The sequence below is a fragment of the Piliocolobus tephrosceles genome, chromosome 12 (genome assembly GCF_002776525.5).
Source record: "Piliocolobus tephrosceles isolate RC106 chromosome 12, ASM277652v3, whole genome shotgun sequence".
NCBI classification, from domain to species: Eukaryota; Metazoa; Chordata; class Mammalia; order Primates; family Cercopithecidae; genus Piliocolobus; species Piliocolobus tephrosceles.
Window position 1 is genome coordinate 87,955,560 of NC_045445.1, and position 17,166 is coordinate 87,972,725.

The 17,166-nt window shown below is 38.3% G+C and overlaps 1 long non-coding RNA gene across 3 annotated transcripts in view; it reads right to left on the minus strand.

Annotated features, from left to right (window-relative positions):
* The window catches only part of LOC111531214, a 78,916-nt gene that overhangs the window by 13,351 nt on the left and 48,399 nt on the right, over positions 1-17,166 (minus strand). For 2 of the 3 annotated variants that reach the window (XR_002728181.1, XR_002728179.1), the window contains exon 4: positions 9,739-10,567. The exons of the other annotated variant lie outside the window; for it this stretch is intronic. This is a non-coding gene — a long non-coding RNA (uncharacterized LOC111531214). Of the gene's footprint in view, positions 1-9,738; positions 10,568-17,166 lie in introns of those variants that run through there. 3 annotated transcript variants of the gene reach the window in all.

A 17,166-nucleotide genomic window follows, 5' to 3' on the forward strand; every position in this document is an offset into this window, starting at 1 on the left:
TTTTTTTTTGAATGAGATTTCTTGTCTCTATCTCCTTCAGTTCTGCTCTGATCTTAGTTATTTATTGTCTTCTGCTAGCCTTTCAATTTGTTTGCTCTTGCGTCTCTACTTATTTTAATGTGATGTTAGGGTGTTGATTTTAGATTTTTCCTGCTTTCTGATATGGGCATTTGGTGCTATAAATTTCCCTCTAAACACTGCTTTAGCTGTATCCCAGAAATTCTGGTACATTGTATCTTTGTTCTCATTGGTTTCAAATAACATCTTTATTTCTGCCTTAGTTTCATTATGTAGCCAGTAGTCATTCAGAAGCAGGTCATTCAGTTTCCATGTAGATGTGCCATTTTGAGTGAGTTTCTTAATTCCGAGTCCTAATTTGATTGTTCTGTGGTCCGAGATACTGTTTGTTATAATTTCCATTCTTTTGAATTTGCTGAGGAGTGTTTTATTTCAATTATGTGGTCAATTTTAGAGTAAGTGCTATGAGGTTCTGAGAAGAATGTATATTCTGTTGATTTGGGGTGGAGAGTTCCGTAGATGTCTATTAGGTCTGCTTGGTCCAGAGCTGAGTTCAATTCCTGAATAGCCTTGTTAACTTTCTGTCTTGTTGATCTAATGTTGACAGTGGGGTGTTATAGTCTCCCATTATTATTGTGTGGGAGTCTAAGTCTCTTTGTAGGACTCTATGAACTTGTTTTATGTTTTATGAATCTGGGTGCTCCTCTATTGGGTGCATATATATTTAGGATAGTTAGCTCTTCTTGTTGCATTGATCCCTTTACCATCATGTAATGTCTTTGTCTTTTTTTCATCTTTGTTGGTTTAGTCTGTTTTATCAAAGACTAGGATTGCAAGCCCTGCTTTTTTTTCTTTTCTTTTTTTCTTTTTTTGCTTTACCTTTACTTGGTAAATATTCCTCCATCCCTTTATTTTGAGCTTATGTGTGTCTTTGCATGTGAAATGGGTCTCCTGAATACAGCACACTAATGGGTCTTGACTCTTTATCCAACTTGCCGCTCTGTGTCTTTTAATTGGGGCAATCAGCTCTTCTGGATGAGTATCTTAGTGGTATTCTCTGTATTTCCTGAATTTGAATGTTGGCCTGTCTTGCTAGGTTGTGGAATTTCTCCTATATAATATCCCAAAGTGCATTTAATGACTTGGTTCCATTCTCCCCATCACTTTCAGTGACCCCAATCAATCGTAGGTTTGGTCTTTCCACATAGTCCCATATTTCTTGGAGGCTTTGTTCGTTCCTTTTCATTCTTTTTTCTTTAATCTCGTCTTCATGCATTATTTCATTAAGCTGATTTCAACCTCTGATATCCTTTCTTCCACTTGATCCATTCTGCTATTGATACTTGTGTATCCTTCACGAAGTTCTTGTACTGTGTTTTTCAGCTTCATCAGGTCATTTATGTTCTTCTCTAAATTGGTTATTCTAGTTAACAGTTCCTGTATCCATTTGTGAAGGTCCTTAGCTTCCTTGCATTGGGTTAGAACATCCACCTTTTGCTCAGAGGAGTTTGTTATTACTGACTTTCTGAAGCCTACTTCTGTCAGTTTGTCAAAGTCATTCTCTGTCCAGTTTGTGCCCTTGCTGGAGATGAGTTGCAATGATTTGGAGGAGATGAGGCTTTCTGGTTTTTGGAATTTCAGCATTTTTGAGCTGGTTTTTCCTCATCTTCATGGATTTATCTACCTTTGATCTTTGAGGCTAATGATCTTTGGATGGGGTTTCTGTGTGTGTTGGGGGGGGGGCGGTTCTTTTTGTTGATGATGAAATTATTGCTTTCTGTTGGTTAGTTTTTCTTCCAACAGTCAGGAACCTCTTCTGCAGGTCTGTTGCAGTATGCTGGAGGGACACACCAGATCCTATTTGCCTGGATATCACCAGCAGAGGCTGCAGAACAGCAAAGATTGCTGCCTACTCCTTCCTCTGGAAGCTTTGCAGAACAGCAAAGATTGCTGCCTACTCCTTCCTCTGGAAGCTTTGTCCCAGAGTGGCACTGGCCTGGTACCAGCCAGAGCTCTCCCGTATGAGGTATCTGTCAACCCACTGGGAGGTTTCTACCAGTCAGGAGGCATGGAAGTCAGGGACCCACTTGAGAAGGCAGTCTGTCCCTTAGCAGAGCTCGAGCACTGTGGTGGGAGAACTCCCCTTGTCAAGATCCATTGCTCTCTTCAGAACTGGCAGAAAGGAACATTTAAGTCTGCTGAAGCTACACTCATAGTCACCCCTTCCCCCAGGTGCTCTGTACCAGGGAGATGGGAGTGTTATTTATAAGCCCCTGACTGGGGTTGCTGCCTTTCTTTCAGAGATGTCCTGCCCAGTCAATAGGAATCTAATGAGGCAGTCTGGCCACAGTTGCTTTGCTTCACTGTGTTTAGTTCCACCCAGTCCTTAGCAGGGTCAGGGGAAAGCCACCTACTCAAGTCTCAGTAATGGTGGACACCCCTCCCCCACTATGCTCAATCATCCCAGGTGGACTTCAGACTGCTCTGCTGACAGCGAGAATTTCAAGCCAGTGGTTCTTAGCTTGCTGGGCTCTGTGGGAATGGGACCCGCTGAGTGAGACCACTTAGCTCCCTGGCTTCAGCCTCCTTTTCAGGGGAGTGAACAATTCTGTCTTGCTGGGGTTCCAGGCACCACTGGGGTAGGGAAAAAAAAAACCTGCAGCTAACTCTATCGCTGCCCAAACAGCCGTCCCATTTTGTGCTTGAAACCCAGGGCCCTGGTGGTGTAAGCACATGAGGGAATCTCCTGGTCTGTGGATTGCAAAAACTGTGGGAGAAGTGTAGTATCTGGGCCAGATAGCACAGTCCCTCATGGCTTCCCTTGGCTGGAGAAGGGAGGTCCCTGGCCCCTTGCACTTGCCAGGTGAGGTGACACCCTACCCTGCTTCTGCTCGCCCTCTATGGGCTGCACCCACTGCCTAACCAGTCCCAATGAGATGAACAGGGTACGTCAGTTGGAAATGCAGAAATTACCTGCCTCCTGCATTGGTTTCTCTGGGAGCTGCAGACCGGAGCAATTCATATTCCACCACCTTGCCAGATCCCCCTATTCCTGTATTCTTTGGAATTCTTTTTATCCCCCTATCAGTCTTTTGTTATAGTTGTTAATTCCTTATAATAACGTTCTGTGTTCAAATTACTTTCTGGTTTCTATTAATATCTCTTGATTGTTCTTTGACACAATAAAATTATTTTCTAAACTTTTGTTCCAGTTGTGTGTGTGTGTGTGTGTGCGCGTGCGTGTGTACTAAGACATGACTGTAAAATACATTTATAACTATGGGTCACAGTTTAAAAGTTTGAACTTTGTCCCTCATTCATAATAGGTGCTTAATAAATGAGATGTACACACATTCTAAGAGCTGGTTTAAGAAAGGCATTTTTCAAAAGCAAAATTTTCCCAAAATAATTTTAAAGGATCCTGATAAAAAACAAAATGGTGTTTAAACAAGACATATGACACATCAAACAGCCCTTAAGCAGCTCTTTAATGAAGTCATATTTGAAAGAAAGATATATCAAAATGGAAGAAGGGACATTTGACAAAGGATGAGAACACAAAAGTCACAGTGCAATAACTCTAAGAATTGTATTAAGCTAAAGCCCAGAGTGGCATAAGGGTTACAAAGATGCTAATAACAATGCAAAATGGTTTATTAAAAGTAGAATCAGACCAAAAAGTCCCCTATAAGTAATGGACTCACTCTTTTTAAAATACACTATCATGTTATCAGATGAAAAAGCAGGACTATTCCACCTCTATTTGTTTCATTTTCTCTATGAAAATGATTATCAAACTAGAAAGTGAACAAATACGGTCATGAGAGAACTGAAGTACATTAGGATATATGAGGACAGAGTAAAGGAATATTCAGCTATTCTAAAATAATATCATTTCCAGGACCAGATACATTATAAACTCGTACACATGAAATGGCTGATAGGAGTTTGAAAGTAGAAGAGATACCTGAACACTGTATATAACATTTTCTGGCTTTTCTAAAATGGAGGAAAGGGAAAAACCAACAACTATATAAACTATAGAATATCAAAAGTAACATGAAAGCCCAAAAACATTCTAGAGTAAATTACCATTATAGATGATTCATGAATAACCTAGAAAGGAAATTGGTAGTAGCCAGCATGAACCCAATACAACTAGTAATGCCAAATTAACCTCTTTTGGTTGATTAGACTGAAACAGCTAACACACACCAGAGATATGCTCTATCTTGTTCAGTTTAAGATTTGACATATTTTTCAAGATACTCCAAAGTTAGATGAATTTGTAACTAGTAGGTTACAAAGAAAGGAGAAGATTAATGAACTAATGTCAACTTGGAGAAATGTATCTAGGAACGAATCAGTAAAGGCTCCACTTTTGTCCTTCTAAAAAATTTTAACAATTTATGGACAAAGGAGGCATGATTGCCAAGTCTGGGTTGGATGGCTAGTGGGATGAATAACGCAACATGGTATAGTATAATATTTCTCAATCTTTTTGGTCTCAGGGTCCCTTTACACTCTTGAAAAGTTTACAAGACTCCAAAGAACTTTTGTTTATGTGAATTCTATCAATAGTAATCATATTATAACGGATCAATTTTTAATTATTAATATATTTTCAATAATAGGCCCTTTACATTTATATAAAAATGATTATTTTTTACCAAAAAAAGTGAGAAAAGTGGTACTGTTTTATACTTTTACAAATCTCTTTAATGTCTCACTTGTGCAGTTGTGGCAAAATTCTTAGTCTACTCCATTTTAACTCGATCTTTCTTAGCCAAGAGGCCAAAAAATGATTCTCTGTTCCATTTTCTTCAGTCTTTCTTCTTTTTGCTTTTCAGTTTTTCCGTTTTCTACTGATATATCCTTAAGCTCAGAATGTCTTTTCTCAACCATACTCAGTCTATTAATAGGCCCATTGAAAGCATTCTTCATTTCTGTTACAATATTTTTTTCTATCCAGCATTTCTTTTTGATTCTTAGAATTTCCATGTCTCTGCTTACATTACTCATCTATTCTTACATGTTGTCTATTTTTCCATTAGAACCCTTAGTGTATTAATCATCGTTTTTTAATTTGTTTTTATTTTTAGTTCTGGGGTACATGTGCAGGATGTGCAGGTTTGTTACATAGGTAAACGTTTGCCATAGTGGTTAGCTGTATCTATTAACCCATCACCTAAGTATTAAGCCCAGCATGCATTAGCTATTTTTCTAATGCTCTCCCTCCCCCCACCCCACTCCCGACAGGCCACAGTGTGTTTTGTTTCCCTCCCTGTGCCCAAGTAATATAAATCATTCTATTACAAAGGTACACGCATTTGTATGTTTATTGCAACACTATTCACAATCATAGTTATTTTTAATTGCTGATCTGATAATTATAATATTTCTGCCATATCTAACTATGGTGCTGATGCTTGCTTTGTCTCTTCAAACTGTATTTTTTTGTCTTTTAATATGCCTTGTAATCTTTTGTTGAAACATGGGCATAATGCGCAGTTTAAAAGAAACTGCAGTAAATAGGCCTTTAGTGATGTGGTTGTAAGGTGTACAGGAAGGGGAAGAGTTCTACAGTCCTATGATTTAGAGCTCAGTCTTTTAATGAGCATGGCCCCCTGCACTGTGAACTTTGCAAATGCTGCACAGTTTTATCCTCCCCTTAGGTGAAACAGGATGGCTAGAAGACACTGGAATTGGGTAATTTCCTTCCCTCCAGTTAGACTCATAAAACCCCAACAGGTTAGGTTCGGGTAAAATAGTTTCTCTTCAGAACATTTGTTAAGAATAATAGAATGCTTTGACATATTTCTGAAGAGCTACCTACTTTTCTCCTTCCATTGCTAGAATCATACAGGTATTTCTCTTTCATCTTCATTGTAAGAACCAAGCAGAGTTCTTTGTTCAGGTTTTCCTCACCCAGTACTGGTTCCTACAGAGATTTCTGCTTGTGAATTTCTGTACTGGTAAGACATGATTCTCTGAATTTGCCTCTCTCTCTCTCTCTCTCTCTCTCTCTCTCTCTCTCTCTCTCTCTCCCTCCCTCCAATTTGGGGCCAGTAATTTGCCTCAAGACTCAATTATCTGACAGATCTATGAAGAGTTGTTGTTTTTCAGTCTGTTCAGCTTTTTATCTGTTGTCAGCATCGAATTACAACTTTCAAGTTCTTTACATGCCAGGCCATAAATCAGAAGTCTCTTTCTTATACTTTGAATGCATCTTTTAAAATCATGATTCTATAACATCATGGTTTGGTCATCTGTATTGATCCACTGAACTATGCAGATTTTTCTAATACTGATCTATTTTGTAATCTAACAAAATAAAAACATTTGACTTAATATCACCAATGATTTCATCAGAACAGCTTTTAAGTATTTGGAAGCTGTCAAGCTCACAGTGATAGATAGAAGTTTCCCAAAATTGTAATTTTCATTCGAAAGCTCAAATTTTATCACTGGTAATAAATATTCCCAGTTTGTCTTGACAAGACAAACTCATTTCATTTCATTCATTTTTGAGAAAAATGTCTGCAAAATGCCTAAGTCTGAATAACTATTTTTCTGTTAATTGTTCCTTTGAGTTTAATTCCATAAGTAAAATGGCTACATTGGCTTGCAACTCAAACACACGAGTTTTTTTCCTCGAGGCAACCACCATACTTCTTCATGCTGAAACATGTTTTATGTGTACTTCCCATTTTGTCACAAAGAATATTAAATGACTATGTACTCCAGATCAAAATATAATACAATTACAATAATTTTAATTGTACATCAAGGACATTTTTAATGAAAACTGACTTTTTAATTTTACTCTGTGTGGTATTGAAGAATACAATAACTACTAGTACAGTTTAGTACCACTGCTGTAATTTGTGCTCAGATACAGTTGTTTTTTCCCCAAGAGTGAAACTATCAAAACATTTTTAAAAAATCCAAATCATAACTTAGTAGGCCCTATATTAAAAATAGTTTTGACCTCCTGGGGCCCCTGAAAGTCTCATGAACTCCGGGTGTCCTTGGACCACACTCTGAGAGCCATTTGTATGCTGAAAAGAATAATGGGTTTTGTAATCATACAAACTTGGAGTTAACCACTGCTTCCTCTATAGACTTTGCAGTTGTACGAACTTGTTTCATTTTTCATTATCTTCATCTGCAATGTATTAGTCAGTACTCGGATTGCTATAAAGAAATGCCTGAAACTTGGCAATTTATTTTAAAAAACAGAGGCTTAATTGGCTCATAATAGTTCCACAGGCCACACAGGAAGCATAATGCTGACATCTGCTGAGCTTCTTGGGAGGCCTCAGGAAAGTTACAATCATGGTGGAAGGCAAAGGGGGAATGGGAACCTCTCATGGCTGGAGCAGGAGAAAGAGTAAGATACCACCTATTTTCAAACAACCAGATCTCATGAGAACACTGGCATGAGAACAGCACCAAAGGAATGGTACTAAGCCATTCATGAATAATCCAATCTCATGATCCAATCACCTCTCACCAGGCCCCACCTCCAACACTGGGGATTAAAATTCAACATGATATTTGGATCCAAATATCATGTTATGGTCCAAACCATACTGTTCCACCCCAGCCCCTCCCAAATCACCTGTGCTCACATTGCAAAATATAATCATCCCTTATCAATAGTCGACAAAGTATTAACTCATTCAAGCATTAGCTCAAAAGTCCAAAATCCAAAGTCTCATCTGAGACAAAAGGCTAGTCCCTTCCACCTATGAGTCTGTAAAATCAAAAGCAAATTAGTTACTTAAAGATACAATGGGGGTATAAGCATTGGGTAAATATAATCCTATTCCAAAAGAAAGAAATCAGCCCCAAAAGTGGGGGCTACAGCCACATGCAAGTCCAAAACCCAGCAGGGCAGTCATTAAATTTTAAAGCTCCAAAATAATCTACTTTGACTCCATTTCTGACATCCAGGGCATTCTGATGTAAGGGGTGGGCTCTCAAGGCCTTGCACACCCCTGCCACTGTGGCTTTGCAGGGTTCAGTCCACACTGCTCTCAGGGTTGGTGTTGAGTGTCTGCAGCTTTTCCAGGCACAAGGTGCAACTTGTTGGTGGATCTACCATTCTGGAGTCTGGAGGACAGTGGCCCTCTTCTCACAGCTTCACTAGGCAGTGACCCAGTGGGAACTCTGTATAGGTACTCCAACCCCACATTTCCCCTCTGCACTGCCCTAGCAGAGGTTCTCCATGAGGGCTTGGCTCCTGCGTCAGGCTTCTGCCTAGACATCCAGGCTTTTCCATGCATCTTCTGAAATCTAGGTGGAGGCTTCCAAGCCTCAACTCTTGGATTCTGTGCACCCATAGGCTTAACATCACGTGAAAGCCACCCAAGAATTACAGCTTACACCCTCGTGAGCAGTGACCCAAGCTGCAGCTGGGCCCTTTTGAGACACAGCTGGAGCTAGAGCTTCTGGAATGCAGAGAGCAGTGTCCCAAGGCTGTGCAGGGCAGAAGGGCACTGGGCCGGGTTCATGAAACCATTCTTCTCTCCTAGGTTTCTGGGTCTATGATAGAAGGGGCTGCCACAAAGGTCTCTGAAGCCTTGGAGGCCTTTTTTGCATTGTCTTGGTTATCAGCACTTGCCTCATTTTTACTTATGCGAATTTCTGCAACTGCCATGAATTCCTCCCCAGAAAATGTGTTTTCCTTTTTTATCACATGGTCAGGCTGCACATTTTCCAAACTTTTAAACTCTGCTTCCCTTTTAAATATAAGTTCCAGTTTTCTGTCATTTGTTTGCTCACACATATGAGCATAGGCTGTTAGAAGCAGTCTGTCAACATCTTAAATGTCTTGCTGCTTAGAATTTCCTTCTGCCAGATACCCTAAATCATCATTCTCAAGCTCAAATTTCCACAGATTCCTAGATCTGTGCATGATGCAGCCTTCCTCTTTGCTAATACATAACAAAAGTGACCTTTGCTTCAGTTTCCAATAAGTTCCTCATTTCCATGTGAGACCTCCTGAGCCTGGCCTTCATTGTCAGCATTGTGAATACAACCATTTAACCAATCTTTAGAGATTTCCAAATTTTCCCTCATCTTCCTGCAGGTTCCAAATTGCTTCCACATTTTCTGGTATCTCTATAACAATGCCCCACTTCTCTGTGCCAATTTTCTGTATTAGTCCATTATCTCACACTGGGGCCTATCATGGGGAGGGGGGAGGGGGGAGGGATTGCATTGGGGAGTTATACCTGATATAAATGATGAATTGATGGGTGCTGACGAGTTGATGGGTGCAGCACACCAACATGGCACAGGTATACATATGTAACAAACCTGCACGTTATGCACATGTACCCTAGAACTTAAAGTATAATAAAAAATAATAAAAAAAATGCATGACACTGGGTAATTTATAAAGAAAATATATTTAATTAGCTTATGGTTCCACAGGCTGTACAGGAAGCATAATGCTGGCATCTGCTCGCTTCTCAGGAAACCTCAAGAAACTTAAAATCATGATGGAAGGCAAAGTGGGGAGCTGGCACCTCACAAGGCCAGAGGAGGATGAAGAGACAGTGAGAAATGAGGTGCTACACACTTTTAAACAAGATCTCATGGAAGCTCTATCATGATAATGGCACCAACGGGATGGTGCTGAACCAGTTACAAAGGATTCACCCCCATGATCTAATCACCTCCCACCAGGCCCCATTTCCAACACTGGGGATTACATTTGAGCATTAGATTTGGGTGAGGACACAGATCCAAACCATATCACCCTGTTTTATTTTAATTAATAAACTTTAATTTTTGAGCAATTTTAGTTTCATAGCAAAATTGAGCAGAAATACAGATAATTCCCATATAACCCTTATCTCCATATATGTAAAACCTTCCTAACTACAAACTGGTATTTGAACACAGGTAAGATTTTTTTCGTATGATCTTGGACAAACCACTTACTCTGAACCTCAGTTTTCTCATCTATAAAATGAGGTTAATAATATTCACATAAAGTATCATCAAGAGGAGTAGAGACACTCTAAGTAACATGTTACATCACACCTCGTCCATAGCTAGTACTCAACATCTAAAAATACAAAAGGTTTATTTAACAACCAAATAATCTTGACAGGCTAGAATAACAGGCTAAAAATAACAAAATGAAGCATAATAGGTATGTATTAGTTTTCTATGGCTGCTGAAACAAATCACCATAAACTTGGTGGCTTGAAACAACAAACACTTATTCTTCTACTGTTCTGGAAGTCAGAAACTGAAAATCAATTTCACTTGGCCAAAATCAATGTGTCAACAGAGCCACAATCTTTCCAGAGACCCAGAGACTCTTGACTTTCTTGACTGCTAGAGCTGCATTCCTTGCATTCCTTTGCCTCTTCCTCCATCTTCAAAACCATCAGTATCATATCTTGTTTTAGTCACCACATTGCCTTCATCTTTGATCACACATCTCCTTCTGTCTCCCTCTTATAAGGACATGGATAACACCATTGGAGCTGTATTAGTCCATTTTTGCATTGCTATAAAGAAACACCTGAGAGTGGATAATTTATAAAGAAAATAGGTTTCATCAGCTCACAGTTGTGCAGGCTGTACAGGAAGCAGAGAGGCAACTGATTCTCAGAAAGTCTCAGAAAGCTTATAATCATAGTGTGAAATGGGAGAAACCAATTCACATGGCAAAATCAGGAGCAAGAGAGAGACGCAGGGAGATGCCATACACTTTTTAAACAACCAGATGTCATGAAAACTCACTAACGCAAAGACAGCAACAAAAGGATAGTGCTAAAACATTCATAAAAAATCCGCTCCCATGATCCAATCACTTCCACCAGGCCCCACCTCTAATACTGGGAATTACAATTCAGTATGAGATATAGGTAGGGCTACATATCCAAATTATAACAGGGCCCACTTGGATTGTCTAAGGATAATCTCCCCATCTCAAGATCCTTTATTTAAAAGGGACACCTGCAGAGTCCCTTCTACTACATAAGGTAACATTCACAGGTTCCAGGGAGTAGGGCTGGATATCTTCCAGAGCCAACCACAAGGTATAAAAGTAAAGTCACCATCTAGGTTAAAAAATAAACTGTTTCAAAAAAAAAAAAAAAAAAAAAAACTGTTTCAAGTTCAGAGTAGGGAAGAACCTAGATAAACAGCAGATTATTTAAAAACAAGATTGGTAGATGCAATCAATCATCAGTGTGACTTGATTACAAAAAAAAATCCTACATGTATTTATCAAAAGAAGTAGAGGGTGCAGAATATGAGATAAGAGGCCTAGTTATATCACACTTAGAATATTATACAGCTATGTACCACACAACAATGTTTCAGTCAAGGATGGACCCCATACACAAAGGTGGTCCCACAAAATTATAAGGGAGCTTAAAAATTCCTATCCCCTGGTGCCATCATAGCCACTGCAACATTTAGCACAAGGCATTACTCACATATTTCTGGTGATGCTGGTGTAAACAAACCCACTGTACTGCCATGCATATAAAAGTATATAGCACATACAATTACATATAGTACATACTTGATAATGATAATAAATGACTGTTACTAGTTTATGTATTTATTATATTATACTTTTTGTCATTGATTTATAGTGCACCCCATCTACTCATTTTTAAAAGTTAACTGTAAAACAGCCTCAGGGAGGTCTTTCAGAAGGCATTCCAGAAGAAGGCATTGTTATCATAGGAGATGACAGCTCCATGTGTATTGTTGTCCCTGAAAACCTTCCAGTGGGAAAAGATGTAGAGGGTGAAGACAGTGAAACTGATTATCTTGACCTTGAATAGGCCTAGGCTAATGTACGTGTTTGTGTCTTAGCTTTTACAAAAAAGTTTAAACAGTAAAATATAAATAATGTTTAAAAGCTTACACAATAAGAATATAAAAAGGAAATATTTTGTACAGCTGTACATGTGTTTTTATTCCAAGTTAAGTGTTATTACAAAATAGTCAAAAAGGTTAAGAAAATTAAAAGTTTATGAAGTAAAAATGTTATACTAAGCTAAAATTAATTCTTATTGAAGAAAAATATTTTAATATATTTAGTATAGCTTATGTGTACAGTGTTTTATAAAACTTACAGTAGTGTACAGTAATGTTTCAGGCCTTCACATTCATTCACCACTAACTCATTGACTCACCTAGAGCCACTTCTAGTTCTGCAAGCTCCATTCATGGTAGGTATCCTATAGAGAAGTACCATTTTTAATATTTTATACCATACTTTTATTGTGCCTTTTCTATGTTTAGATATGCAAATACCATTGTATTACAATTGCCTATAGTATTCAGAACAGTAACATGCCATACAGGTTTGTAGCCTAGGAGCAATAGGCTATACCATGTAGCCTAGGTGTGTAGTAGGCTATACCATCTAGGTTTGTGTAAGTACATTCTATGATGCTCATACAATGACAAAATTGCCTCATAATGCATTTCTTAGAATATATTCCCAACATTAAGTAACACAAGACAGTAGTTTGTTACCACAATTTAAAAAGAAACAATGAAAAACTGATGCATTTCTAGGGGGAAATAACTATGATCATCAAAGAACTAAAAAGTTAGATCCATAAAAATAACTAATATTTATGGTAAATACGCCAGGCACTGTTCTAAATATATTACTTATATTGGCTAATTTAATTATTTCAATAACTCTATGATGTAGATACTATGTGTTAATTGTCCCCATTTTCCAGAAGAACCAAGGCACAAATTAAGTAACTTGCTCAGAATCACATACAATAGTAAACTTCAAGGCCAGGTTCAAACCCAGGCAATCCAGCTCTAGAGCCCAAAACTTAGCTATATTGTTTTATTAACATAGCAGGAAATGGAAGAGCAATTTCAGAAGGTGAAAAAAAATCCTTAAATAACTGAAGAATTATCAGGTAGAAGAGGAATTAGAATTAGTCTGTGTCATTATAGAAAGCAAGACCAAGACTAAGGGCTGAAAATTACCAATTTGAAGGAGTTCAATAGGTCATTCTGAATCTGCTTTGTGAGGTTGTGTGTCTCCCATTAATAGAAATGATTAAGCAGAAGCTGAAAAAGAACACATGGCAAGTATCCTATAGAGAAATCATTTTTAACCTTTTATGCAGTATTTTTACCATCCATGGAGCTTGCAGGACTAGAAGTTGCTCTGGGTGACTTAATGAGTGAGTGGCGAGTGAATGTAAGGGCATCCATCCACTGCTGAAAATGTTCTAGTATCTAGATAGAGTTCTGAGTACAAATCACTGCTAGCACTAAAGAAAACTCCACTATTGCAACCATGGTGGAAAGTAGGTCTGGGTAGTTTGCAAAAGTCCCCCCAGAGGAACTCTTACTACCACCCAAAAAGGCAGTCTTATCACCCTTTTGAGAGTCACTATCATAGATGATTTTTAAAGAGAGATTACAAGATTCAGCAGTAACTTGAAAGATTTTATGAATGTTAATTTTATCCAGCAGGCTGGGAATCTTACACAGGCTAATGTAAACATTATCACCATCACCATCTCAATGATATATCTGGAGGCCACAGATTACATTAAGGCAATAGTCTCCAAATAGTTTTAAACATGACCCCTAATAGCCAATACATTTTACATCATTACTAAGTGTAAAATTACTAAATAGTACTTCTCCTTACTATGTACCCATGCACTCTGATATTTTCTATTCCTATTTCAACTTTTAAAAATTACTGACCATAACACATGAAATTGATTTCATGACTCCAACCAATGGGTTTCAACTCACGGTATGAAATATTTTGAGCTAAGAGTAGTATATACCTGTTACCCCAAGTATTTCTGAAGTTTTCTACTGACACAAACAATAGTTTTCTATACTCTCAGTTCCTTTATTGACCTTCAACTAATCTTCCTCCACCTTAGCTTAGCTACCCTGTCCTATGTCAGATCCTAGACCTTTATCTGTAATGATATCACTTCCAAAGTCTCACTTTCATGCATACTACTTTCTATCACCCTTATCTTTACTGGCTTTCTAGAATAGGAGCACTCCTAAAATTCTTTGATTGCACATCTATTCCGTTCATCTTGTCACCTTTGACTCTCGATCGTCCCTATGCCCTCTCATGTCTTTATTCAGTTTAGATTCTAAAATCCATCACCTTAATTATCCCTTGTATATATCTTCAACTACCTTGCCAGTCTCTGGCTTTGTCATACTGCCTTGGCAAACTGCCAACTTAAGTTAAATTCAATTAATCCTTCTCCTTTTTGAAACAATTCAGTACTAAAGCCATTAGGTAGAATAAAGCAAAAGCAAGAAAGATAACCACAGTAGGGGGTGTGCCTGTGTTGGCTTAGCATAGGGTGTCAGTGCCCTGACAGGATGAGGAGGGCATTCACCTACAGGGCATCCTGGTACGCCAGAGCCCAAGGGAGGTGAGAAGGGCATCAATGATGAGGGGAACGCACCTATTGTGAGTATCGGAGCTAAATGTAATGATGAAGGCATCCATTAGACTCAGAGTAGACCTAAAAAGAAGAGTCAGAGACTGGGTGTGTTAGAGAGGGTGTCCATTTACAGGGCCAGCCAGTGTATCAGAACCCCAGCAGGGTAAGGGAGGTATCCATGCTGAGGGTGCTCTAGCTTGGGATATTAGAGCCCAAGCAGAGTAAGGTGGGTATCCATGTTGGAGGCCAGCCCAGCATTGGGTATCAGAGCTGAAACAAGCTTAGGACCCTATCCTTGTGGAGGCAAAGCCTGGCATGAGTTATCAGAGTCAAAGAATGAAGAATGTCTTAGTCTGTTTGGGCTGCCATAACAAAATACCATAAATTGGGTAGCTTATAAACAACATAAATTTATTTCTCACAGTTTTGGAGACAGGAAAGTTCAAGATCGAGGCACCCAAAAATTCAGTGCCTGATGATGGCCACTTCCTGGCTCACAGACAACCTTCTTTTCTCGGTAACCTGATATAGCTGAAGGAGCAAAGAAGTTATTTTGGATCTTTTATAATGGCAATAACTAATAACATTCGTGAAAACTCTGTGCTTACAACCTAATAACCTCCTAAAGGACCCAACTCCTAATGGCCTCACATCAGTAATTAGGTTTCAACATATGGATTTCGGTGGGGGGCACAAACATTCAGACCACAGCAGTGAAAATGATAACTGTGTGGAAAGGGTGTGCTGGAATGAGAGGTCAATTCCTGAACAAGATAAGGAGATTATCTGCATCCTGGTGGAAATGGAAGATTGGTTACAAGGAAATTTCTCAAACAAGTAAATATATTAAGCAAAATAGAAGTCAAGTTTCTTATTGTTACAAAGAAAAAGAGAAAACAAGAACAAACCCTGTCATATAGGACTGGCTTTAGAATTCATGGTTTTTAATATTTATAGATAAAAATAAATACAGATGTAAATACTGTGTGTGAAATCTTCAAAAGAGCCAAGGGCATAGAAGGCAAAGAAAGAGTAGGAAACTGTCCCAACTGAAGGATACTAAAAAGACATGACAGATAAATGTAACACGATTTTGAAGTGATCTATGTTCCAAAAAAAAAAAATAAATAAACATTATTAACACAATTGGTAGAATGTGAATTAAATCTGAGGATTAGATTGTTATCTAATATCTAATATCTGATATCATTGTTACTTTGTTGCATGCTCTGTGATCATGTCAGAGAATGCCCTTGTTTGTGGGAAATATGTACTAAAATATTCAAGGGTGATAATGAATCAGGTCAGCAACTGACTCTCAAATGGTAGTTTTAAAAAGTTCTTTGTACTAGATATCCAACGTCTCCCTAAATATGTGATTCTTTCAAAATCTTTTTTTTTTTTTCTTTTTTTGAGACAGGGTATAGCCCATACTGAAGTGCAATGGCACAATCATAGCTCACTATAACCTCGAACACCTGTGCTCAAGCGATCCTCCCATCTTATACTTCTGAGTAGCTGGGACTACAAGTGCTTCAAACCAGGCCTGGCTAATTTTTTAATTTTTTGTATAGATGGGGTCTCACCATGTTGCCTAGGCTGGTCTTCAACCCCTGGCCTCAAGTAATCCTTCAGTCTCAGCCACACAAACTGGGGTGTGAGCCACTACACCCAGCCTCTGAATCTTAAGAATAAAAACAAAATACCACAAAACCATGTTGATTTGGTTTCATATATTTGATTTTTTTTTATTTTTAATTTTTGTGAGTACATAGTAGGTGTATATGTTTATGGGGTAAATGAGATGTTCTGAAACAGGCATGCAATGTCAAGTAATCACATCAAAGAGAATAGGGCATCCATCTCCTCAAGTATTTATTCTTTGTGTTACAAACAGTACAATTATACTCTTTTAATTATTTTTAAATTTACACTTAAGTTATTATTCACTACAATCACCCTGTTGTGCTAGTAAACAGTAGGTCTTATTCATTCTTTCTAACTATTTTTTTGTATCCATCACTTATCTCTACCTTCCCACTCCCATCCTCTCACTACCTCTGTCAGCTTCTGGTAACCATCCTTCAACTACGTCCATGAGTTCAATTGTTTTAATTTTTAGATCCCACAAACAAGTGAGAACACGTGATGTTTGTCATTCTGTACTTGGCTTATTTCATGTAACATAATGATCTCTAGTTCCATCTACCTTGTTGCAAATAAGAGGATATCATTCTTTTTATGGCTGAATAATACTCTGTTGTGTATAAGTACCAGTTTTCCTTATCCCTTCACCTGTTGATGGACACTTAAGTTGATTCCAACTCTTAGTTATTGTGAAAAGTGCTGCAGGAAACATGAGAGTGCAACTATCACTTAAATATACAGACTTCCATTCTTTGGGTATATACCTAGCAACGGGGCTGTTGGATCATATGGTAGCTCAATTTTCAGTTTTGTGAGGAACATCCAAACTATTCTGCATAGTGGTTGTAATAAGTTACATCGCCACCAACAGTGTACAAGGGGTCCCTTTTCTTCACATCCTCACGACCATTAGTTATTCTCTGTCATTTAAATATAAGCCATTTTAACTGGGGTGAGATGGTATCTCATTGCAGTTTTTATTCGTATTTCTCTGATGATCAACGATGTTGAGCAACTTCTCATATGCCTGTTTGCCATTTGTATG